The sequence below is a fragment of the Nannospalax galili genome, unplaced genomic scaffold (assembly GCF_000622305.1).
Source record: "Nannospalax galili isolate Female #2095 unplaced genomic scaffold, S.galili_v1.0 scaffold46, whole genome shotgun sequence".
NCBI lineage: Eukaryota > Metazoa > Chordata > Mammalia > Rodentia > Spalacidae > Nannospalax > Nannospalax galili.
Window position 1 is genome coordinate 2,071,303 of NW_008355790.1, and position 21,638 is coordinate 2,092,940.

At 44.7% G+C, this 21,638-nt stretch overlaps 1 protein-coding gene across 2 annotated transcripts in view; it reads right to left on the bottom strand.

The window, feature by feature from the left end:
- Acsl1 (acyl-CoA synthetase long chain family member 1) overlaps positions 1-20,650 on the bottom strand; it is a 71,479-nt gene extending 50,829 nt beyond the window's left edge. Inside the window, exon 1 of one of the 2 annotated variants that reach the window (XM_008853578.3) lies at positions 19,657-20,104. The gene's annotated coding sequence lies outside the window, so the exon portion shown is untranslated. Of the gene's footprint in view, positions 1-19,656; positions 20,105-20,479 lie in introns of those variants that run through there. The other variant, XM_008853575.3, reaches the window with a different exon arrangement.
- Positions 20,651-21,638: the final 988 nt, after the last annotated feature.

Consider the following 21,638-nt stretch of genomic DNA (forward strand, 5'->3'; position numbering starts at 1 on the left):
ATTTATAGGGGAAGAGCACAGCAGAATTATATCCTGGAGTGAGAATATCAAATAATTCATCTCCAAACAAATAGAGTCATACACAGGGGATTAATTTATCTAGTTTAAGCAGTAAAACCAAGCTATAGAGTGTATTGTACTAAGAAAGTTTCACAGGTTGAGAAGAACTTTTTAAAAACTTCAGGGAATCATATATTAACAGCATATGTGCAAGAACATTGTATTAGATGCTAATCTGTAATGCTAAGCATTTAAATCTAGTCACATTCTCACATTTAGTGGGTGATAATGACAAGCTATAGCACTTTAATCCACGCTCAAAGCCAGGTAACAACCTGCAGCCCAACCAAGCAAACTGGTTAAGGCTGTGTATTGGAGAGCTATGATAAAGAAACACATATTCTTTAGATATATGACATATTCATGTCAAGAATAACTATTAAGCACTGGTAGCATTATAAATCTTTTCCCTTCTACTTACATGCTACAAAGGAAAAAGGAGTCAGATATTTAAAAACAGAGGTGGACTTTATAGTCAAAGAAAATTAGATACAGTAAAGAGCCATTTTATGCTCTGTGTGAAGATAGACCCCACTCTTTAAAATTCAGTCCTGATGGGTCTTGGAAACATTAAGGCATATGTACTTGCTAGTAAGTGGTTAAAACCAAGAGATCTTGTTTTTATGTCAGGGGTGTTCTGTTTAGAATTTTCCTGCATTCCTTCAAAAGCAAATTTCCATATCATCATCTAACAGCCCAGGCACATACATCATGTTGCTGTTTGCTAAGAATACAACTTAACTGTCTTAGGAAGCCATGTTGCTTAGTGGGGAACGCACAAGTTTACTTGACAATTAGCTTCTACTACAGCTTGCACACTCTTCCTTTCCTTCCTGCTTACAAAAGGTGTGTTTGTGGGGCTAGAGAGTGGCTGGGCAGTTAAAAACACTCTCTACTTGTCCAGAGGACTTAAGTTCAGCTCACAGCCACCTGTAACCCCAGCTCCAGGGGATCCAACACCTTTCTCTGGCCTCCATTGACACCCACATGCATGTGGCACACACATATACAGACAGATACACACACTAAAAAAAGTGTTTGCTCAGCTGGCTCATTTAAAAATGCCTCTAAAACTTGAGTCAAAAAGTATGACAGGAAATGTAGGAACAGTCGAGGAAAGCTTCCATAAGCCCAGCAAAGAACAAGAGCTGAGAATGAGAATGCCTTAGAGGATGTATGAGTAGAAAACAGGTAGCAGGGGAGGCCAACGAAAATGATGGCATGACTTTAAGAAAACAGAAATGCTGGGACCTCTCTGCCCAAGCTTTGAACTGTATTTACTTCATGCTTTGGAGAGGTTTTCACAACCTGCACCTCACTGGAACATCACAATAGCAAACGATGATGAGGAAAACCAAGACCAGAGATGGTAAAGGCTTCCCGGACTGTTTGTCAGGCACAGAACACTAGCCTAACTCTAAACTCAGTTTACAGGAATGACTCTTACCCTCGGTTAGCCCTTGACCTGTCCACTGAGAATGTCCACATGGTCGGCTGCACATGGACTCAGTCTCCTTCAGCTGCTGTTAGGAACCATGAGAACAGGACCCAGGGTCCTTCTAGCAATAAGACTGCTTGGTGTTATGAGAGACTGGTATCTGAAATCCATCTGAACTCTTGATGTCTTATGTAATGCTATCTTAACTCCCTGGCCTCTGTACATGTGGTTTCAGTGCCCAGTGTAGACAAAGGTTCACCTCCTACCACTGTGCTTTCAAAATGAAAAAAATAGCTCAGAGCCAGAGGTGACCCACAAAGACATGGTTCTCTCTAAGGATATACGAGGACTGATCCATACAACATACACACTCATGCACTCCTGCAATTCTGCAAACCTTTACTTACAGAAGCATTTTATTCTCTTCTTGTGATCTTCTGTTTCTCTTCTGAAGCTCCTCGAGCTTTCATCAAACAGAGTGAAGAGCAGTTTGATGGAATGTAGATCTCAAACAAACCCACATAAATAGCACCCTTGCCCCAACAGCAGCAAATTGAGAAAGCCCGACATCTTTCCTTAACACAGCAAGCCAAGCTGGCATGATGCTGTCATTCCCTGCCCCACCTCCTCCCTGACACAATACGCTATTTACTGAGGGCTGAAAGTACTCCTTTGTCCGGCACTAGCTGGGCAGAGATCAGGTCCCAGGAGGAACAAGAGAGCGGCAGCTAGGCCATTTGCTGTTCTTTCAGTCCGCCACGCCACCGTTGCTGGTGGCATGCTCCTTAACCCAGGCTGGCAAACCAACTAAAGCTAGATTTGCTTAAGCCACAGAACCAAAGAATAGTGGGGCTGTCCCTAGAGAGAAGAAAGTATCAAATGCAGAAGGGATGCAAGTCTCCCACCAGAGGGGAGGCAGGGGCTGCTGATCAAACCCTATGCCACTGGGGAACTGCCAGCACGACACTGGTCTTGGCCATCTCACCCAGCACAGAAGGCCTACTCGGGTGACTCTGGGATCCTCTGCACAAAGCAAGTGGTTCCACAGAGAATAATTCATCGTTGCCATCCACTGCCTTGGGACTTTTCTTCTCAACCAAGTATAATGAACCTTAAACCAATGAGTTTTGTATTTTCATTAAAGTGACTGGTCCTGGGGATTAGAGTCAATTTCCATGGAGATTTTAAAAGGGGAAACAAAGCTGAGAAGTCGTGTTTTCATAATCTTGATTTTATAAAATAGTGGAGTTGGGCTGAATACTTCTACACTTATGCTTCTTGGCCACTCCTTCTAAAGCTATCAGAGAAAGAATCGCACACAAAGTACTTAAAAGCAAGTAAATGCCACACTTTTTAAAAACAGGTAACACTAAGGCCATACCTCAACCATTCATACTGACTACTGGCCACAGCTATCACATATGCCCAGCCCAGAAAAAAAGAGCCCCCAAACAGCATGCCAACTTGAAAAGATAAATTTTTAGAGGTAGATGGGATGATCAAGCAATTACTTGTAATAATTTCCATATTCCATAAACTCCTAAGTCATATGACAAACTGTATTACTTTAGAAATACTGCTTAGGCTTATTTATTTATTTCTGAGAGAGGATCTTGCAATGTCTCGAAGGCTGGCCTGGCCTTGAGCTCTCTATCCTTCTGCTTCAGTCTCCCAGGTACAGTTCTGGGGTTGCAGAAGTAAACTGCCATGCCGGGTTCTTTGGTTTTTTTTTTTTTTTTTTTGAGACAGGGTCTCCCTGTAGCCCTAGCTGGCCTGGAATTCACTATGTAGACCAGGCTGGCCTTGAACTCTGATATCTACCCGCTCTACCTCCTGTGTGCTGGGATTAAAGGTGTGCTTGATCATGCCAGGCTGGTTCTGAGGCATCTTTAAGGCCATTTTCCCAGGTATCTAACAGTTTTCTTTTCTTTTTCATATTTAAAAAAAAAAGAAGCGGCTGTTGGAGCCCCTGGAGCTAGAGTTATGGACAGTTGTTAGCTGCCATGTGGGTGCTGGGATTCAAATCCAGGTCTTCTGCAAGAACAACCAGTGTTCTTAACTGCTGAGCCATTTCTTTCATTTTAAGTTCAAGTATTTTTGACATCATATAAGCATCTATATCACTGCAAAAAAAGAAAGAAAAAAGGAAAATCCCCCCAGGTCACAAGATCACACCTGATTAAGACAGTGAAGGACTCTGTCCTACAGATCCACATTTTTATAACGGAACCTCATCCTTTACTGAGTTTTCTTTCTCTCTCCCTCCCTCCCTCCCTCCCTCCCTCTCTCTTTCTTTCTTTCTTTCCTGTCATTTTTTTGAGACAGGGTCTCCCTGTAGTCCCAGCTAACCTGGAACTCACAGTATAGACCAGGCTGGCCTCCAGAGTGCACCACCACGCCCAGCCTTTATTCAGTTTTAAAAAGGTTTTTATAATAATATCCAACATTTGCCTTTGTAGGGTCAAACACCAGGAAACAATTACCTGGATAGTATTTGTTGTTGTTGTTTTGGGTTTTTTTGTGGTTTTGTTTTTTGCTTTAGAAAAAGTTTATCCGTTAGTTTACAAGGCCCTGAGACTAGCTTCAGCAGAAATGCTCCAGGACCAGGTGCTTGCTCTGATGTTGTTCAAAACATGAGAACCTTGCTGAGATTTTAATACGAGAACTAAACTTGTGTGTGGAGAAACCCCTATCCTTGTACTGAGGTACAAGAACTATTTTGTATTTAGATGTGAAGACAAGTTGTGAAAAACTTACAGACCTGCTCCTGAGACTTGAAATGCAAACAAAGACTGAACAAAGCAGCAGTAAGTACAAGAGATAGTGACAGGGATTTAAGGGGAGCTGCATGGCAAAGGTACCAGTGGGTTTTCAAAAAGTGGGGGAAGAAACAAGATAATGGGAAGCAACCCCTTCCTGAGCGCTAACTCAGTTGACAAATAAACCTGGAACAAACTAACTGAGTTAATGTAGTTAAGAAGCGGGGAGGGAAGGTGTCCAGGGAAATCAGTTGAGTTATGATTTTCTTTTCTTTTTTTAAAAAATGTATTTTATTTAATATTTTTATTTTATGTGTATGAGTACATTGCCTGCATGTATGTGAGTGTACCCATGTCGTGGGTGCTGGGATTCGAACCCAGGTCTTCTGCAAGAACTACCAGTGTTCTTAACCACTGAGCCATCTCTTCAGTCCCATACCATGCTTTTAAGAGTCTTACCTGAGGAGCTGGACAGATGGCTTATGGGTTAAGAGCACTGGCTGTTCGTGCAGAGGACCTGGGTTCGAGTCCCAGAACCCACATGGCAGCAAACAACCATTCCTAACTCTGGTTCCAGGGGAATCTGACACCCTCTCTGACCTCCTCAGGCACTGTATAACATGGGTGCACTTACACACATGCAGGCAAGGCACTCATACACAAAAAATAACAAAGTATTTTTTAAAGTCTTATCTGAACCCAAATGCCCCTCACTAGATGAAAATAAGCATATACACATAATGAAACAGCATTCAATCTTTCAAGGAAAGAAAATCAGGACAAATGCCACACAGGAGATATGCATGAACCTTGAAAAGACCATGCTAAGTGAAATAAACCAAAGAAAAGGAAAAATATGAAGGCACTGATAAGAAGTGCCTGGAATCAGCAAATTCACAGACAGAAAATAGAGCAGAGGTTACCAGGGGCTGGGGGCAGGGAGGGAGCCACGGGAGCTATTGCCTAACAGGTGCAGAAGTTTTGCTCAGGATGATGAAAACTAGCTGGACAGGAGCAACGCTTACACAACTGTGTGAATGCACTCAATACCATTGAGCAATTGTATACTTAAAAATAGTCAAAATGGTAAAATTTTACGCTACATGTGTTTTGCCACAATAAGACAATTCCAAATAATTTATAAAAGCAGATATGGTAAATAACTGGCTACGAAAGGGAAAAGATCAGGAATTGTAGGGCTGAGTCTGTGAGCCTGTGAAAGGGAATGGTGGTACAGCAGAAGGGAGAATGCGACCAGAAGGTGGTTTGTGAGTGACCAGCCCAACTTTCCAAGGTCCCAAAAGCCTTCCTTCAAGTGCAAGAACAAAAGTCTTCTGGTGGCTCCCTGCCCAGCACAGCCACGGGAGTAGGTTGCACAGTGTAAGGCGGCCTCAGTTCCTCCTTTGGGCACCTGCACCTGCCCTTTCTGCACCCTCCCAGCCCTTTTTGAGAAATTCTTCTCTAACTTGTGCCTGCTTTCATCTCCTTCACGGTTTCTTTTCCCTGATCCCACCTTATTTTGTCTAAATTCTATCCAAACAGGCCAGAGGCCACTTTCTACTCTAAATTCTTACTTGATTTCAGTGGGACGCAATTAGTTCTTCTGCTAAACTCCAGGAATATTTTATTTATACCTTTGTGTGGTACTTAGCACCTCCTGTTAAACTTCTAATGAGAGGTGCGTAGATCCTCTACAGCTGCTTGTCTCTCCTAGCCTTGGTATAGTGCCCAGAGTAACACAGGGGCCAGACCAAAGCAGGTACTTAATACTTACTGAGGCACTTTTCTGTCATTTTCCTATCATAATCCACTAGAAGAGACATTTATAGAACAATGACTCCCAACGAGGAAAGGGGCATTCAGGGTGTCCTTTTCCTCCCCAAACCCAAAGAGTTGGAGGGAGTCTACATAGCAGAGGGGACTAAATGCCACCTCCTATGATGCTTTATTTTTCTTAAAGCATTTCACCTCCTGAGAACTTTGTTAACACTAACAGAAAGAAACAATCCTCACATATTCAGAGACTGCTCATAAGTTTAAGACAAATCAAGATTTTCCACAGACAGGACAGAGATGCTGCCAGAAAAGGGGCTAGTTCCCGGAGTGCCACACCAGGCAAGTTTTCAATGACAAAACAGTCCTCCAAACCAGAGAAACACATAAGGTTTCTTCTAGTCCCTGACCTAGAGTAGCCTGGGAAGGCTTGGTGAGGAGAGCATCCGCCAAACACAGAGGAGAGCAGGGTACTTGGATGATGTAAGGAATGCTGGCCATAGGACCTGACCAGCATTCCCCACAGCACATAGTATTCAAACGGTAAACACCTTTTAGCTCTCCACCCTCTCCATTTACACACAGACAAAGAAGATCTGTCTGAACATCTAGTTGGGAAGATAATTAGCTCAAAGATTCCTAAGGAAGATGCTCAGATCATGTGAATGATTTTCTGTGGGACAGCAAGGCTAAACTTCAGTGAGATGTATTTAACAGGAAATTTGCCATTCAAATAACAATCCTAAGGAAAATAGGATTACTCCTTCCGTTTTCAAATATTGATTTAATATGCAGATAATGGTTAATGGAGAGAGACATTTCCTTCAGTGGTGTAGCCACTGGTAAGGTGTCCAAGCCTGTAAACAAACTCCCACTCCCACTCCTGTAAACACCCCTAATGAAACTCACTGGGACACACACACAAACACAGACACACACACACACACAGAGAGAGAGAGAGAGAGAGAGAGAGAGATGGCACTGGTTAAGAACACTTCCTGCTCTTGGCAAAGGACCTGGGTTTGGTTCCCAGTCCCCAGCACCCACATAATAGCTCATAACTATCTGCAAATACAGTTCCAGGGGAGCCAACACCCTCTTTGGGTCTCTGTGGAGCAGACCCACGTGATGCACATACATATGTGTAAGCAAAACACTCATACACATAAAATAAAAATAAATCAATCTTTTTTAAAAAGACATGAAAGTAGAAGGGGCTAGTTAGGAAGAGGAGGGGAAACATGGGAGGGAGGGGGGCTCTGAGAGGGTGAGGGGTGACTATGATTGAAAGACATTATGGACATCATGAAAATGTCATAATGAAACTCATTCTTATGCATAATTAATATATGCTAATAAAACATTAAAATACTGACTTAACACTTTCCATGATTTCTGTGTAGATGTCATGACCAAGGCAGGGAAGTTTGCTGACAAAGACTAGAGTAGAAGGGCTGGAGAGATGGCCCAGCAGTTACTGTTTGCTCTTGCAGAGGAACTGGGTTTGAGTCCCAACACCCATATGGTGGTTAACAATCATCTGTAACTACAGTTCCAGGGGATCTGATGCCCTTTTCTGACTTCCAAGGACATTGCACAACATGGGTGCAGTTACATACATGCAGGCAATACACTCATACACATAAAAAAATAGATAATAATAAATAAAAATATTTTAAAAAAGGCTAGAGTAGGAAGAGGGCTTGGATGGAAGGGACAACCTCAATTAATCAGCTTGACTTCTTCAGCAGATGCCCACAAGAAGACCCACTGGATAGACTGACACAATTCTTCAGGAAGCAAGACAGTAGAGGTTTCTGGAGATTAAACTTCCTATCGTCAACTGCATCTGATAGGGCATGTTATGTCAGATGACATAACATAATTAGGGAGATCCCTAATTATGCCTATGAAACAGAACATTGAATAACATGACACCATGGTCCAAAGGTATTAGGCAAGACAGGTAGAGCCTGTTATTAAAATAGCTAAAGAAGGAAATAAAAGTCCCCTTGCCACTAAAATGATTCAAAAGAACAGACCTTCCAGCTTACAAAGGAAACCTGAAGCTAGAGATACCACCAAAAGAAAAGGAGAAGTGCTTAACAGGTAAAGGGATCTCTAGTCTTGCAATAATAGGCAGGGCTAGACCCCAGCTAGGCAAGAAGATTTTTCTCCATTGAGGTCTCCGGGAGAGGAGGAAGTAGGGTCCATTTGTAGGAGAAACTGAACAGAGAAAAGGAATCTGAATCATACAGGTCTTCTCAGCCAGTGTCTTCTAGTGGCAACTTCAGAATGAAACAGTACAGAAACATGGGAAGAGTCCTAGACTCAAATGCACAAGATCCTGTTCCAGATACTGGCTGTGCCCAGATGAGCTGCACAGTCTTGAGCTGGTCCTCTGCCTGTGTGAACCTTAGAGGGTGAAGAAAGGAAGGGGACACAGGGGAGACACTCCCCGCTGTGCCATGAGCACCATGCTGGCACCTCCAGGACAAAATCCTGGCATCAAGACCAAATCAACAGGATTCCTCACATACCCTGGAACCTCAGGTAACAGAGACATAGGAAAAAAACCAATCATTTTTAAAAACCATCAGTTCTATGCATTGGGCCTTAAGTGTTTATTATTATACTTATCATTCTTTACATTTGGCATTTTCTAGCTTTTTATTGTGGTAAATGCATAGCATAAAATTTGTCATATTAACCACTAACTAGATTTTAAAAACATTTCTCAAGATAAACAAGATATAACTGGGTCAGGTTAGTTAATTTCCTTTTGTATTTATGTATTTTCCACCTGCTATACAAAGGATTTAGGGTGGCAACCTGTCCTTATTAAAGAATGACAGATGGGCTTTATAAACCCCTCCCAGAAAACACAGTTAAGCCTTCACTGTCTGCCCTGATCTGGGCCCCGGCTCAGGCCCTCACTGACTACAGGAAAAACTTCCACCTAGTGTCCTTTGAAAAAGGCCAGCATTGCAAACACAAACAATACTCTGAAAAGTACAGGGGATAAAACCTCTCTAGCCCTTTGCAAACAGAAGGTCATTGCCAAGAGGATGAAGCACTTGCAATGTTTTCTCCTCCTTCAACAAGTTCAAGAGAACAGTGAAGGTAAACACACCTGCAGGAGTTAACCCAACTACACAGCAGAGCTGGTGATAACCTCCCAGGACTTAAGTGGTAGGGCCTCAGTGCTGCAAGTATCTGGAAGAGGGAGAAAACTCTATGTATGAGATAGAGATCACAGGAGGACTATGCAGAGAGGCAGGGTGGAACCAGGCCAAATCTAAACAGTCAAAGACAGGTGGGGGTAGAGAAACACCTATGAAAGTTAGACCATGTGGGAGGCAGGAGACGCAGGAGGCAGTCAGGGGTGGGTTAGGAAATGGCAGCCTCTCAAAGCAGAGGCCAGGAGACTGAATCTCTCACCCAGGACAGTATCCTGTCAACAGGCTAAGGAATAGTTGCTGGAGGTGTGCCTTCAACCCAGGGAACTTAGTTTATAGTCAGCCATGTCCTTGCAGGGGACCTAGAGGTCAGTATGGGAGGCAGAACAGACTCAGTCCTTGTCTTCAAGGAGCCCACTGGGCCCAGCAACTCAGAGTTGAAGCTATCAAATAGCAGTGACCTGGATAAGAAGGCTGAAGAGGGCATGGGTTGGGTTACTTACACCTCTTAAAATAGAACAAGGATTCAGAATGACTATCAACTAGAGAAATGGCTTAGCCCAACAAGTGTGAGAAGCAGACAGAATACAAAGACAGACTTTTCTACTCATAAGGTTAGAGAAGTTACTTTGAGTTTTAACAGATCTCACAAGGGTCTCCCTGTAGTCCCAGCTGGCCTGGAACTCACTATTACACAAGGCTGGCCTTGAACTCAAGAGATCCACCTGCCTCTGCCTCTGAAGTGGCGTGTACCACTATGCCGGGCTCACAAATGGAACCTTTAAAATATTTTTAAGTTGCTAGGTTCCTCAGGATTGAATGGAACCTTTAAATAACACAGGGCCCTAAGTTCCTGTGAAAGGTAGTGGTGTTAGAGAAGGCAACACATGAAGTAGAGGAAAGATTAAGCAGGATCTGCTCATTGTATGGGGAAGCAGAAGAGAGGTACTAGTGACACCATGGGACATAAGCTAAAATTACACAGCACTCAGGTAACAAGAGGTGACAGGCCTGGGGAAGCTAAACACAAAACAAATCTAGCAAGTTGCAGAAGATTGTAGAATAATGACCTAGTATTTAAAAGAAAGAATGAGAAATAAATTGTCTAGTTTGGCTGTTATCTGACTGGGATAAATAGGTTACACTAGCTTTGGGCTCTTTACTTTTCCCATTATATTTAAATTTTTAGTACAAAAATTTCCAGTTCTATTCACTACTACAATAAAATTACCATGTACTCTTTACACTAGGATCAGCTTCAATCACAGTTAACATTTTGCTAATATCATTTCATTATTCTCATTTAATGGGTAGAGCAAATCCCACACTTCTAGGAGCCAAGAGCTCTCTGACTCCATAGGTTAGGAAACTACCTATGGGGCTTAACTGGCATTTGTACCATATCCAACAGCCTAAAGGTGAATGTTGACTTGATGCAGTCAAGCCAACACAGCATTTGGTTTTCATGTATCAAAAAAGGGTGCATGTATTCAGTTGGCAAAATTCTAATGAGTACCTACTGTATACCAAGTTGGTCCAAGTCTTGGGAGAAAACCAGAGAAAAAAATAAAACACCAATCTTATTGAGGCTTCTACACTGTTAAATTTGCAGAATGAAATCAAAATATACTCTGGATTTTACAGACTCCCTTGAAGTTAGACACCCATTCTGACAAGAATTAGAATCTAGTTTCAGAGAGCAGTTTTGGTTTATGTCCCCTTTAACTGACAAACTGAATCATCTTCTTTTTGTTGTTGTTGTTTTGTGTTTTGTTTTTTTGAGACAGTCTCCCTATAGCCCCAGCTGACCCGGGACTCACTAGGTAGACCAGGCTGGCCTGGATTTCTCAGGGATTCACCTACCTCTGCCTTGAATGCTGGGATTAAAGGTATGTACCACCACGCCCACCTCATCTTTTTCAAAGTGGCCCACAGAGATCTCTTGCCTTGTTAGTAGAGAAGGAGTTGACTTTCTGGTCCTCTAAACTCTTAACACATCTCAGTCGGTAATGAATAAATGTACGGCTAATATGTAAACACTTTTATTCATCAACTTTATAGATACACTCAAATACTTTATGGTCATGGAACAACATGGTCTAAGCGCCCCCCCCCCCGACACACACCAAAGGTAAATATATCCCATATTGGAAACCACCCCTCAGTCTCCCAGGCACCCTCTGCATCCTCTCTGTAGCCTGCCTGCTTGGCTAGGCTCACCTGTCACCTTAGGGTTGCCCCCAGTTCCCTCACACAGGCAACAATAAAGCTGCTAACTGACACCCTGCAAAGCTTGCTGCATCAAAGAGCTCACAAAAGCCTGCAACGTCTGGGAGGGAGATGAAGACACCCAATATCACCGGCTGATGGAAAAAGGCATGCTGGGGACTTCTGGGGACTGTCACCAGGCCATGGGACTGGGTCAGATAGACTGGAGAAAGATAATCAAGGCCGAAGGGCCACCTGAACCTAAGAGTCTGGCCTTGTCTGAGGAGGTCTGTCCTGGGAACCCCATAACTTCAACTCCTACTGCTAATGGCCAAGGATCTTCACCTTGCCTACACTCTAGAAAGGTCCACTATCCCCAAGCTTATTTCCAGCTCACATCAGGAGAGAACAGCAGAGACTGGCAGTCTTCAGAGGTTAATACAGGGTTCTGGAATGCTCAGCCATCCCCTCTAAATTTTGGGTCTGTCCTCTGTGAAGTGCGTGGTTAGACTGGTGACATACAAAGCCCCTGTCACCTCTACATGTTGGGACACCTCAGAATTTTACCTGAGGCACAATGTGGGTAAATGTCCCACTGAAAACAAAGACCTATTTGACCATTTCACTCTTGGTGCAGGAACAAGGCACACCTTTAAAGTAGGAATACCAGGTAAGTGATGACCCTAGTACAGTTATATAAGATTATCTAGAATTTGGCATCAATCTCCCTCCCACATCCTGAAAAGCCCAGAACCACCTGCTTCCCAACCTAACTGAGCTACATACAGAGAAGAAACCCCTGAGCTGTATTTCCAAACCCAAAGTTCCCTTCCAGGGAGCATGAGTTTTGGTCTACAGATTTTCAATGCCTTGATATTATCTGTTGAGATCTAGCTTTGCAGAGTTGCCAATAATGCCTAAATGCCCATTATTATCAGGTACCCTTATAAGGGACATTTAACAATTGGAGCAGTTCTAGTTTCAATCAATCATCAAGATACTATAAAGAACATCCTAGGAGTGAGGCACTGTATCAAATGCTGAAAACAGCGAGTGAGAGCCAAGCTACAGAAGCCCCCAACAGACAAGCTAAATAAAGACCTGGGACCTGACAGAGGAGAGCCCTGACCATTTCTGCTCAGGAAGGATTTGTTCAGAACTTTGACTAGGAAAAGCAGCTAACCCCTTCTTCCTCGCACCTCCCTGCCTTTTTAAAAACTAGAGCCTTTGTTGTCTAAATGGGAGGTGGCAGACTCTAGAGCTAGTCTGTGGTACTGAGAATGAAAGGAAGGAACAGGTACACACTAGAAGATGTTCAGAAAGTAGACAAGGATAAACAGAATCTACCAACTGATCGGGTTTGGGGATAGGTCAAGGACAACACTGAGTTCCATCTTCTTCAAACAGGCCGAGGACCATTTCTGAAAACACAGAAGTGACAATGACTAGGTCTCCTTCTTACCTGGAGCCTAGAGCATGGCTGAAGTACCCACATAAAGAAACAAAATATGTACACATGGGAAGACGCACGCAAGACCAAAGCAGGAACACTAGTCAAAATATTTCATAACTGGTGAAAAGATGCTTTGGTTTCTGAATTAGGGGTAAGACACTTGGGATCACAGCTGTTTTTTGTTTTGTTTTATTTTTTAACTGGTATGGGCACACATTTTAACCACCACCTTGGTTGCTGGAGTGTCAGAGAATCTAGGGCTCCACTGAGTAAGGGAATGTGAGAAATGGGAGAGTTGCTCCAGGAAAAACGCCTCTGAGCACCAGCTCTCTGAGAAAAGAGGGTGGGATGATGACTAGCATTCTAGAAAGGCCACAGACACACAGGGCTGTGAAGGACTGCATCACCTTCCAGGACACAGTATAGCAACTTGGGGATCTAAATAGCTTACATATGGGGTACATGGTCCCTTCAGCCTCACCCTCCCAGTGACCTGTTCAGAATCCTAGTTCATTGGGCTTTGAGACCAGAGGGGAAAACAGCACATTGGAGCCAGGCTACAGACGCCCTTAACAGGTTAGCCAAATAAAGTCTTGGGGCTCTGGATGGTTTCTGCCCTGAAGCACTGCTTCAGAAAAAGAAGTTATCCTCTTTTTTTTTAACCAACACCCCCTCCTCCTTTTTCTCATTTTTGCGGGGAGGAGGGGGTCTCACTCTCTAGTTCTCTAGTCCAGGCTAGACTGAAACTCACTATGTAGCCCAGGCTGACCTCAAACTCACAGGGACCCTCCTACCTCAGCCTCTCCAGTGCTGGGATCACAAGTAAACCACCATGCCTGTTTCTTTCCTTTCCTTTCTTTTTCCTTTCCTCTCTCTCTTTTTTTTTTTTTTTCGGTCTTTTTGATACAGGGTCTCCCTTGTAGTCCCAGCTGCTATGTAGACCAGACTGGCCTTGAACCCAAGAGATCTGCCTGCCTCTGCCTCCTGAGTGCTGGGACTAAAGGCGTGTGCAACTACATTTGACTTTCCTTTCCTTTCAACAAAGAGTTTTTACTGTCTAAACTGGAGATGATAGACTGTGAACTTAGTTGATGATACTAAGAACAAAAGGAAGAAACAGGTGCATGCTGGGAAGTGTTGGACAGAGAGTAAAATACAGTAAGCAGAACCTTCTGACTGCCTGGTTCTCAGGACATTAAGTTAAGGACAACACTAGGTGCCAGACTTTCCTCAAACAGGCCCAGGGCCCAGGAACACACTCCAGTATGTATGTGCGGTGGCCAGAGGGGAAGGAAGGTTGTGTAACCTTGACTGACTCACACTTTCTCCCTGTACCACAGTTACTGCATCAGTGAGATGAGGGACTTGGGCTATTTTAGAGCTTGGAGTTTGTCTGAAGAGACTCTGCGGTAAAAAGGGATAGAAGATATTGTGGGATCTGAGATTCTACCCATCCTTACTGACCCCTTGTCAACTTGACACAAACACAAAAACACATCACTATAAAACCATAACCTTTCCAACTTTTATCCTCAAGATATGATGTTAACATTAATATCACAACATAAGACAGTACAACCTTAAAAGTCCCACAGTCCTTAAAAAAAATCCAAACACCTAAAAGTCCATGGTCTCTTTTAAAAGTCTCTTAACTAGGGGCTCCTGTAAAAATCCAAAACAAGTACTATCTTATTTCAAAGGGAAGAATCAGGCACACGTAAGCAAAACCTAAGTCCAGTAAACTAGCTCAAGGCTGGACATCTGGGATTCACTCATGATCTTCTGGCCTCCAAAGGGTTCTAGCAGCTCCACCTCTCTGACTCTGCCATCCACAGCACACACAGCTTGTCTCAAAAACCCAGGCTGGCTCCATTCCACACCTGCTGTTGCCCATGGTGGTTGTCCCATCATCCTGGCATCTCCAAAAAGCTGGGGGTCTCCACTGAAACTGAGGCTACACCATCACCAATGCCCTCTTCTTGCCTCTTAGGGTGCAAAGCCTCAGGTTCTCTCCATGACCCCTTCAGTCCTAGGGTCTTTACTGTAACTGAAGCTGCACTTTCACCTATGGCCATTCCTGGCCTCTCAGAGTGTCAAGCCTCAGCTGCTCTCTGTGACCCCTCCACGCTTTCAACACTAGAACCATGCAGGAAACTCTTACACATTACCAAGTCCTGCTTTCAGATAGAGATGGAGGCTCAGGCCCCCTCTCGATCACAGCTTCTGTGTACGGACCCTGAGGAAATGCTTCCCAGAGGATTTCACCATGGTGATGCTGGTCTCTTGTTACTTACAGCTGATTTTCCAGCCCCATCTAACCAGCATCAAATCTCCTAGTAAAGCAAAGGTTTTACTTCAAGTTCTGGTCTCTTCTTAATCACATCTGATTCTTCAGCCCCAGCTGACCAGAACCCACAGATTCTCAATTCAAAATATCACACAAACAGCCCTGATAGTCTCTGCCTCCCTTTGAAGCTTCACAAGCCAGGTTTCCACCATTCACAACTCTTTCAGCATAACTGTTCCAAGCTCCACAGCAATAAACTCTGAGCACTCAATGGCTTTTTCAGCCCAAAATTCTGAATGCTTCCACAATCCTCCTAAAAACACCAAGGTCAGGTCTGTCACAGCAGTACCCCACTCCTGATACCAATTTCTGCTCTAGCTTGTTTCTCCATTGCTGTGACAAAACACTCTGACCACTACCAACTTGGGGAGGAAAGGGTTTATTTGCCTTACATCTCCTGGGTCACAGTTCATCAGGGAGCCCAAGGTAGGAACTCAGGGCAAGAACCTGGAGGCAGGAGCTGGAGCACAGGCCATGGAGGAACCCTGCTTAATGACTTGCTCCCTGGCCCCTGCTCAGCCTGCTTTTTTATGCAACACAGGCCCTCCTGCCCAGGGGTGGCACCACCCCCAGTGAGCTGGGCCTTCCCACATCACTCATCAATCAAGAAGATGCCCCACAGACCTGGCCACAGGCCAGTCCCATGGAGGCAATTCCCCAATTGAGGCTCCCTTAACCCAGGTGTGTCAAGTTGACACAAAAACTACCAGCACACTTGCCCTCCCCACTTAATACACAGAAGCCCTGATATGTTTATCCATGTCTTCCAGTTTGCCCAAAATTTCACCAGGAAAAAGGCTCAGAATCACTGGACAATACTACAATGCCTTCAAACACTGAAATTCCAGGATTCCATTCTCTTGTCTATTTTAAATTTTCAACACAATCTCTAGATTATAACAAGAAGGGGCAAATGTACCCCCAAGATACACAGCAGAGAATAAACCTGAGTGCCACAGTGAGGCCAATCTCCTCTTCTCTATTAAAGTGCTCTTGACTCTACCATCTCTGCTTAAACTCAGGCTCCTGTGCTCTCCTCTTCCTCAACACTAAATGCATTAATCACGCATCTGAACTGTTCTCCTGGCTTCCAAGACCTAGTTCAAGGGCAGGCAAGGCCTTTTACTTTCTAATTCTCTAGAAAGCCATGCTATGCAGCAACTGATCTCATCATACTCCAAACCACGCTTCAAACTCTGTTCTCTCACTTGGAACTCTGGTGGTACAAAAAAAAAAAAAAAATCATGGCTCAGTATAAAAGAGACAGGGAAAAGCCAAGGAGCAACAGCATGTGCAAAGGAGACTGTCTTATCTTGCTAACCTCTGAATAGACTAGAATTTTTCAAGCTCTCCAGGACTGAGACACCTAGCTCCAGAGGGGCAGTGGAGCTAAAGCAATTGAGACCACAGGCTCCAAAAGTCAGACAAGCTAGACTCAAATCCTGGCATGTACAACTTTCTCTAGGTCTCATAAAGTACAGTAAGGGTGAGGCTTGCCTTGTAGGGTTGCTTTGGGGGCTAACTGGCTAGCCTCTGAAGCAGCAAGAACAGATACTATTAGCTACTATTGTCACCTCTCCTGTCCCCAGTGATTGGTCCTGTTCATATTAGCCACATTTTGGCAGCTACCACAGTTCTGCTTTGACTAGCACCTGCGCTTTAGGGAAAAAGCAGTTTCTGCTTCAGCTCTCTCGATTCTCCTAATCAGTGGTCTTCAGGATATTTGGACCTTGTGGATATGGACAGTTCTCCCCCAACAAACCTGAGTGGAAAGTGCCAGTTTCTACAGCAGCCACAATTCTGCAAATGGATAGATAATACATTTATCACAAGTCACATCCAAAATGGGGAAATGGTCTAAAAGGCAAACCACACTTCTCGATCCCCTAACTTCTTTCCATTTGTCTTTCTAAACCATGAAGTCTTTATTTCAACAGATTTCCACTACATTAACCTAAAAGTTCACGAAAACCCATTTATAAATGAAAATTATTTTCAAATCATTGTTGTAGTAAGTTTTTAAGAACATGCTTTATTTTAAATATATAAATATATAAGCGCTTGAGAAACTGCTCTGAGACAGCATTTCCTATATTAAGCAAAAAGAAAGAAATGAATCATTTAAAAGCAATCATCTTCAAAACTCATTTTTAAAAAATATGTAACAAACCTGGGGGAATTATAAGTGAATTATCAAAATGTTTAACTTCAAATGACAACATATGCCTTAAAATATTTTTCAATTTGTTTTTTAAAAAAGAAAAAGATAAGCTGGGCATGGTGGCACACGCCTTTAATCCCAGCACTTGGGAAGCAGAGGCAGGTGGATCTCTGTGAGACCAAAAAAAGAAAAAAGAAAAAAATAGAAAGAAAATGAGCCATAATAGTATGTAATATTTGTATGACTAGTACAAATATTTTAGTTTTTAAATGTCCCAAATTTTTATAATGAGCATATACTACTTTTAAATATGAAAAATAAATCTACACTTTGATTAGATAACATTTGCATTTTACTTAAAATTTGGAGACCAAGCACATAATCCATGGGAGAACTAACCCAGGCCCTGTGTGAATTCAGTCTTTGAGTTTTGAAAACTCAGACTTAGGACATAGTACATACATTGCTTTTAGGTAGCCTCCCCCATTTCCAAAGGAATACCACCCCCACACCTCCAGGCAAAAAGTGACATCCCTTCTAGTCAGTCACATAATAAGGAAGAGGTGGTACTATTTCATCACCCCAGAGCTCACCACCTTGATACCTCAAAGGTTGCAAATGATTGAATATTCTTGCCTCTAACAGTTAAGAAATGGTGTCAGGAAGTGGAAAAATTAGCATAATTCATTCAAATGATAGTTTCCCTTGTGGATAGTTCATATCACTCCAGGATTACACAAAACTAAAATTTCTTGGGAGTTGACATTCAGCATTTTATGAAGATTAGCATCTCAGAGCTACTGTCACAAACACTGTAAAACTGCCTCTACAGTCTAGTTGGTCAAGTTCAGCTACTACTTTGGAACCTGTTTCTTTAAAGTTCTCAGAAGCCCCTCAAAGTATTAGCCTGTTGAAACTTAAAATCGAGCACTGCAGCTTCAAGATCAGGTCTGCATGGAGAACCATTCTCTAAGCATTAGTACAAGCACTTCATGACTGACAGGTTTGTCTAACTACCAATTTGGACTGAAGACCACTAAAAACTCAGTCACTTTAATCTACTTGGGCAGGACAGTCAGGCTTAGAGAAGCTTTAGGAACCTCAAAACTCTGAAGCTGCCTTAAAGGAATTCTTTCCATTCTGCAGCATACCATCTAAACATGCCTTGCACAGCATACCATCTAAACATGGCTGTCCATAAACTACTTCCAATGTAATGGAACTTAATAGAAACTGGTTGAGACAGTACATGCAAGGGAACAACAGACACTTTAAATGGAAATCTTACCCAGCAAACTCAATTGATCATAAAAACCAAATGATCCTCTGCGTATAAACACCTAAAAATTACTAGTCATCCTATCCTCTAGCAGTCAAAGAAAACAAGCTGGCTGGGAGGGAGAAAGAAAAAAATCTCCATTTACAAATGACAAAAACTACCTGCTGTCCCAGGGTCCCCTTCTAAACACTGAAGCACCATTCACTAGACAGCCACATCAAAACTAGAGTGCTAAAGACATTGGGTCACAACATTGTGGCATGCTGGTTTATACTTTCAGTTACTCCAGACAAACTCAGAACCTGGAGGCAGTGGTGAAAAGTACAAATAGATAACCTGTCCCCTACCTGCATTTGTCACATGCCATCTGTTAAATGTCAAAACTTATAAACCTCAGCGATTTCTTTTCAGTCAGGCTGCCTACAATAATAATAAAAACACTGCCAAAATATAAATAACAAGCACAGGAAGGAAATATGTCAAAATGCTTATAATCGTGGGGGGAGGGTGATTTTTAAAAAGTTTTCTGTTTACAGTAAATTCAGGAGAGTATATAAAGTGATTTTCCTTTCCCAGTCATACAATTTTAGCTCATGACAGATTTTAGTCTTAATGCAGAACTTATACAGAAGAGTCAGACTCACAACAGGAAGGGATTTCCTAGTTGAGCTAATAACAACCACATAAAACCCCCCAAGACCTATCTGGTCCTATTTGTTTTCTGTCCTTACCACACTGCACAGCGTGACTCCAAACTGATGGGTTTCTTTAACCTCTATCTTCTTAAGCCCACCCATTGGAGACCATCAACTCAAACTTTAAGTTTTGGTGGGCAAAACCTGTCACCTCCATCTGAAGAGAACCAGAATCAACTGGTTGGTTGGGTTTTGTTTATCTGTTTGGGTTACGCCGATAATTGTTTTCATTGGAAAAATCATAGGTTAAGTTTCTAAATGTAATCAAGTCAATACCTAAAAGGAGGGTAGGGTGGATACTTACATTGTAAGAAAACGGCTTAAAAGTCTTAACCAGGGCACTTCAAGGGCACTTTTATAATGGCCATTCTTAACTAGACTCCATAACCTTGAGCTTGGGTGGAGTGGGGAGAGGTTTGCAAGCCCTGACATAAGGCACTGATTAGCCGGAGCGTCGATCTTAAGATTCTAATCCACGTGTTCTTCTAGGACATCTCTCGGCACTTGCTGTCTACGCTGCAAGGTGGTAAATATCATTTTTGCTTTCCTATTTCAAAAGGAATTGCCAAATTGCCTTAATCAATGACTCCATCACGGCTGTGTGCAGCGGCTGTGGGCGCTCCTCTTGGAGACACCGCGAGAATTTCTACGTATGGCAACCGGTTCCTGGCGCTGCCTGTGACCCTCCTGCGAACACTGGGCGCAGGGGACGTCACAGAACTGCACCCGGACAGTCCATCTTCACGCGGTGCGAGTGCGCTGCACAATCCCTGCCTCCCGGGCACGAGGGGTGCAGCTGCGGCGAGACCAGGGTCCGCAGCCCCAGGAGCAGCTCCTGGCACCTAAGCCGGGCAGGGCTGGTACCCGCCGCCACGCCAGCCAGAGGCCAGGTCCGCCAGGCGCGTCTCCCCAGCTCCGCCGTGCACCAGCCCAGCGCCCGCGCAGCCCGCGGGGACCACGCTCCGGCACAGGAAGCCTCAGGAGCCTCCCAAAGCCCACGGCCACGAGGCCGCGGAGCCCAGGCCGGAAAAGCGGAACGTCACCGGGAGCCGCGGGGCGCTTCTCTAGTCTCGGCCCGGCTGGGGTCGCCTTCGCCGAGCGCGGCTCCTCGCGGCAGGCGCACTCACCTCCTCCGCTACCGCGCCGCCCCGCCGGCGGCTGTCACTGCAGTCCACTCACTGCCCGGCTCCCGAACCCGATCCTATTTAAGGAGTCACGACCGCTGCTGCTCTCTTGGCTGCGCCACTGTCGTAGCTGCGCCAGGGCCGGGCTGCTGTTAGGGCGCGTGCCGCGCCGCCCCGCCCCTCTTGGCTCCGGCTTGCAGGCCCCGCCCCGCCCCATCTCGTTCCCCGCCCGCACGGCCCAGCCGGCTTCGCTCCACTTTGTCTGGCAGGTACCGCCTCACGCCGTCTCTCAGGCTCAGCCCCGCCCCCTTAGGCCCCTTGCTTCACTCAGGCCCCGCCCCTTCAGACTCTCTGCTTCCTTTAGGCCCCGCCCCTTCTCGCCAGCCCCGCCCCCGCCAGCCTCTTCCTTCCCCCTCAGGCCCCGCCCATCTTGCTGGCCCTGTCCGGCCGCCAGGGACTGGGGCTTTCCCTCAGGCCCTGCCCACCCCTCCGGCCCCGCCCTGCCCCACTCCTGCCTTCGGGTCCCAGAGCGCCTGGCTGTGGGATGTTGGGCGCGCGGGTGTAGAAGGCGGCATACAAACTCAGCTACAGTCACCCAAACTTCCCTGTGGTTTCACAACGAATCCGAGGAAGGGCAGAGGGTAAGTCTTAGTGTCTCAGCTCCCAAGTCTTATGGAACCCTGGCAATGCGAAGCCTGGGAATGTTGCAGGCGCCCTTTAGCGGCTTCCATCAACAGCCCACCCCGGTGACTTATTGGTCTGGCCTCTCTTCTTCGAGGGACTATGGTGGCCGAAGAGTTTCCACTTTTCTTTAGCACCGATATACGCGAACACCCGTAATCTGATTTCATTACGGTCTCCACAACAGGTTTCGCCAATCCTTGACTTTCATGACTGGGCTTCTGCCAATGTCCAGACTTGGGGCAACCCTGAACAATTCATGCCCCGGGGGATGGTTAGAGTGGAAAGCAGTCTAGTGCTCAAGTACACTGTACACCTACCAAGTGCTTGAGGCTGTCTGCCCTGCTCAGCCTGGGTTCTGGGACCTGAGGGATCCCCTGAGGTGACTTTTTGGGGGCTTCCAAAGGGCCAGCAAGATGGTTCACCTGAATTCAATCCTCCGGATACACAAGGAGAAAAGCGACCCTGGCCCCAAGTTATC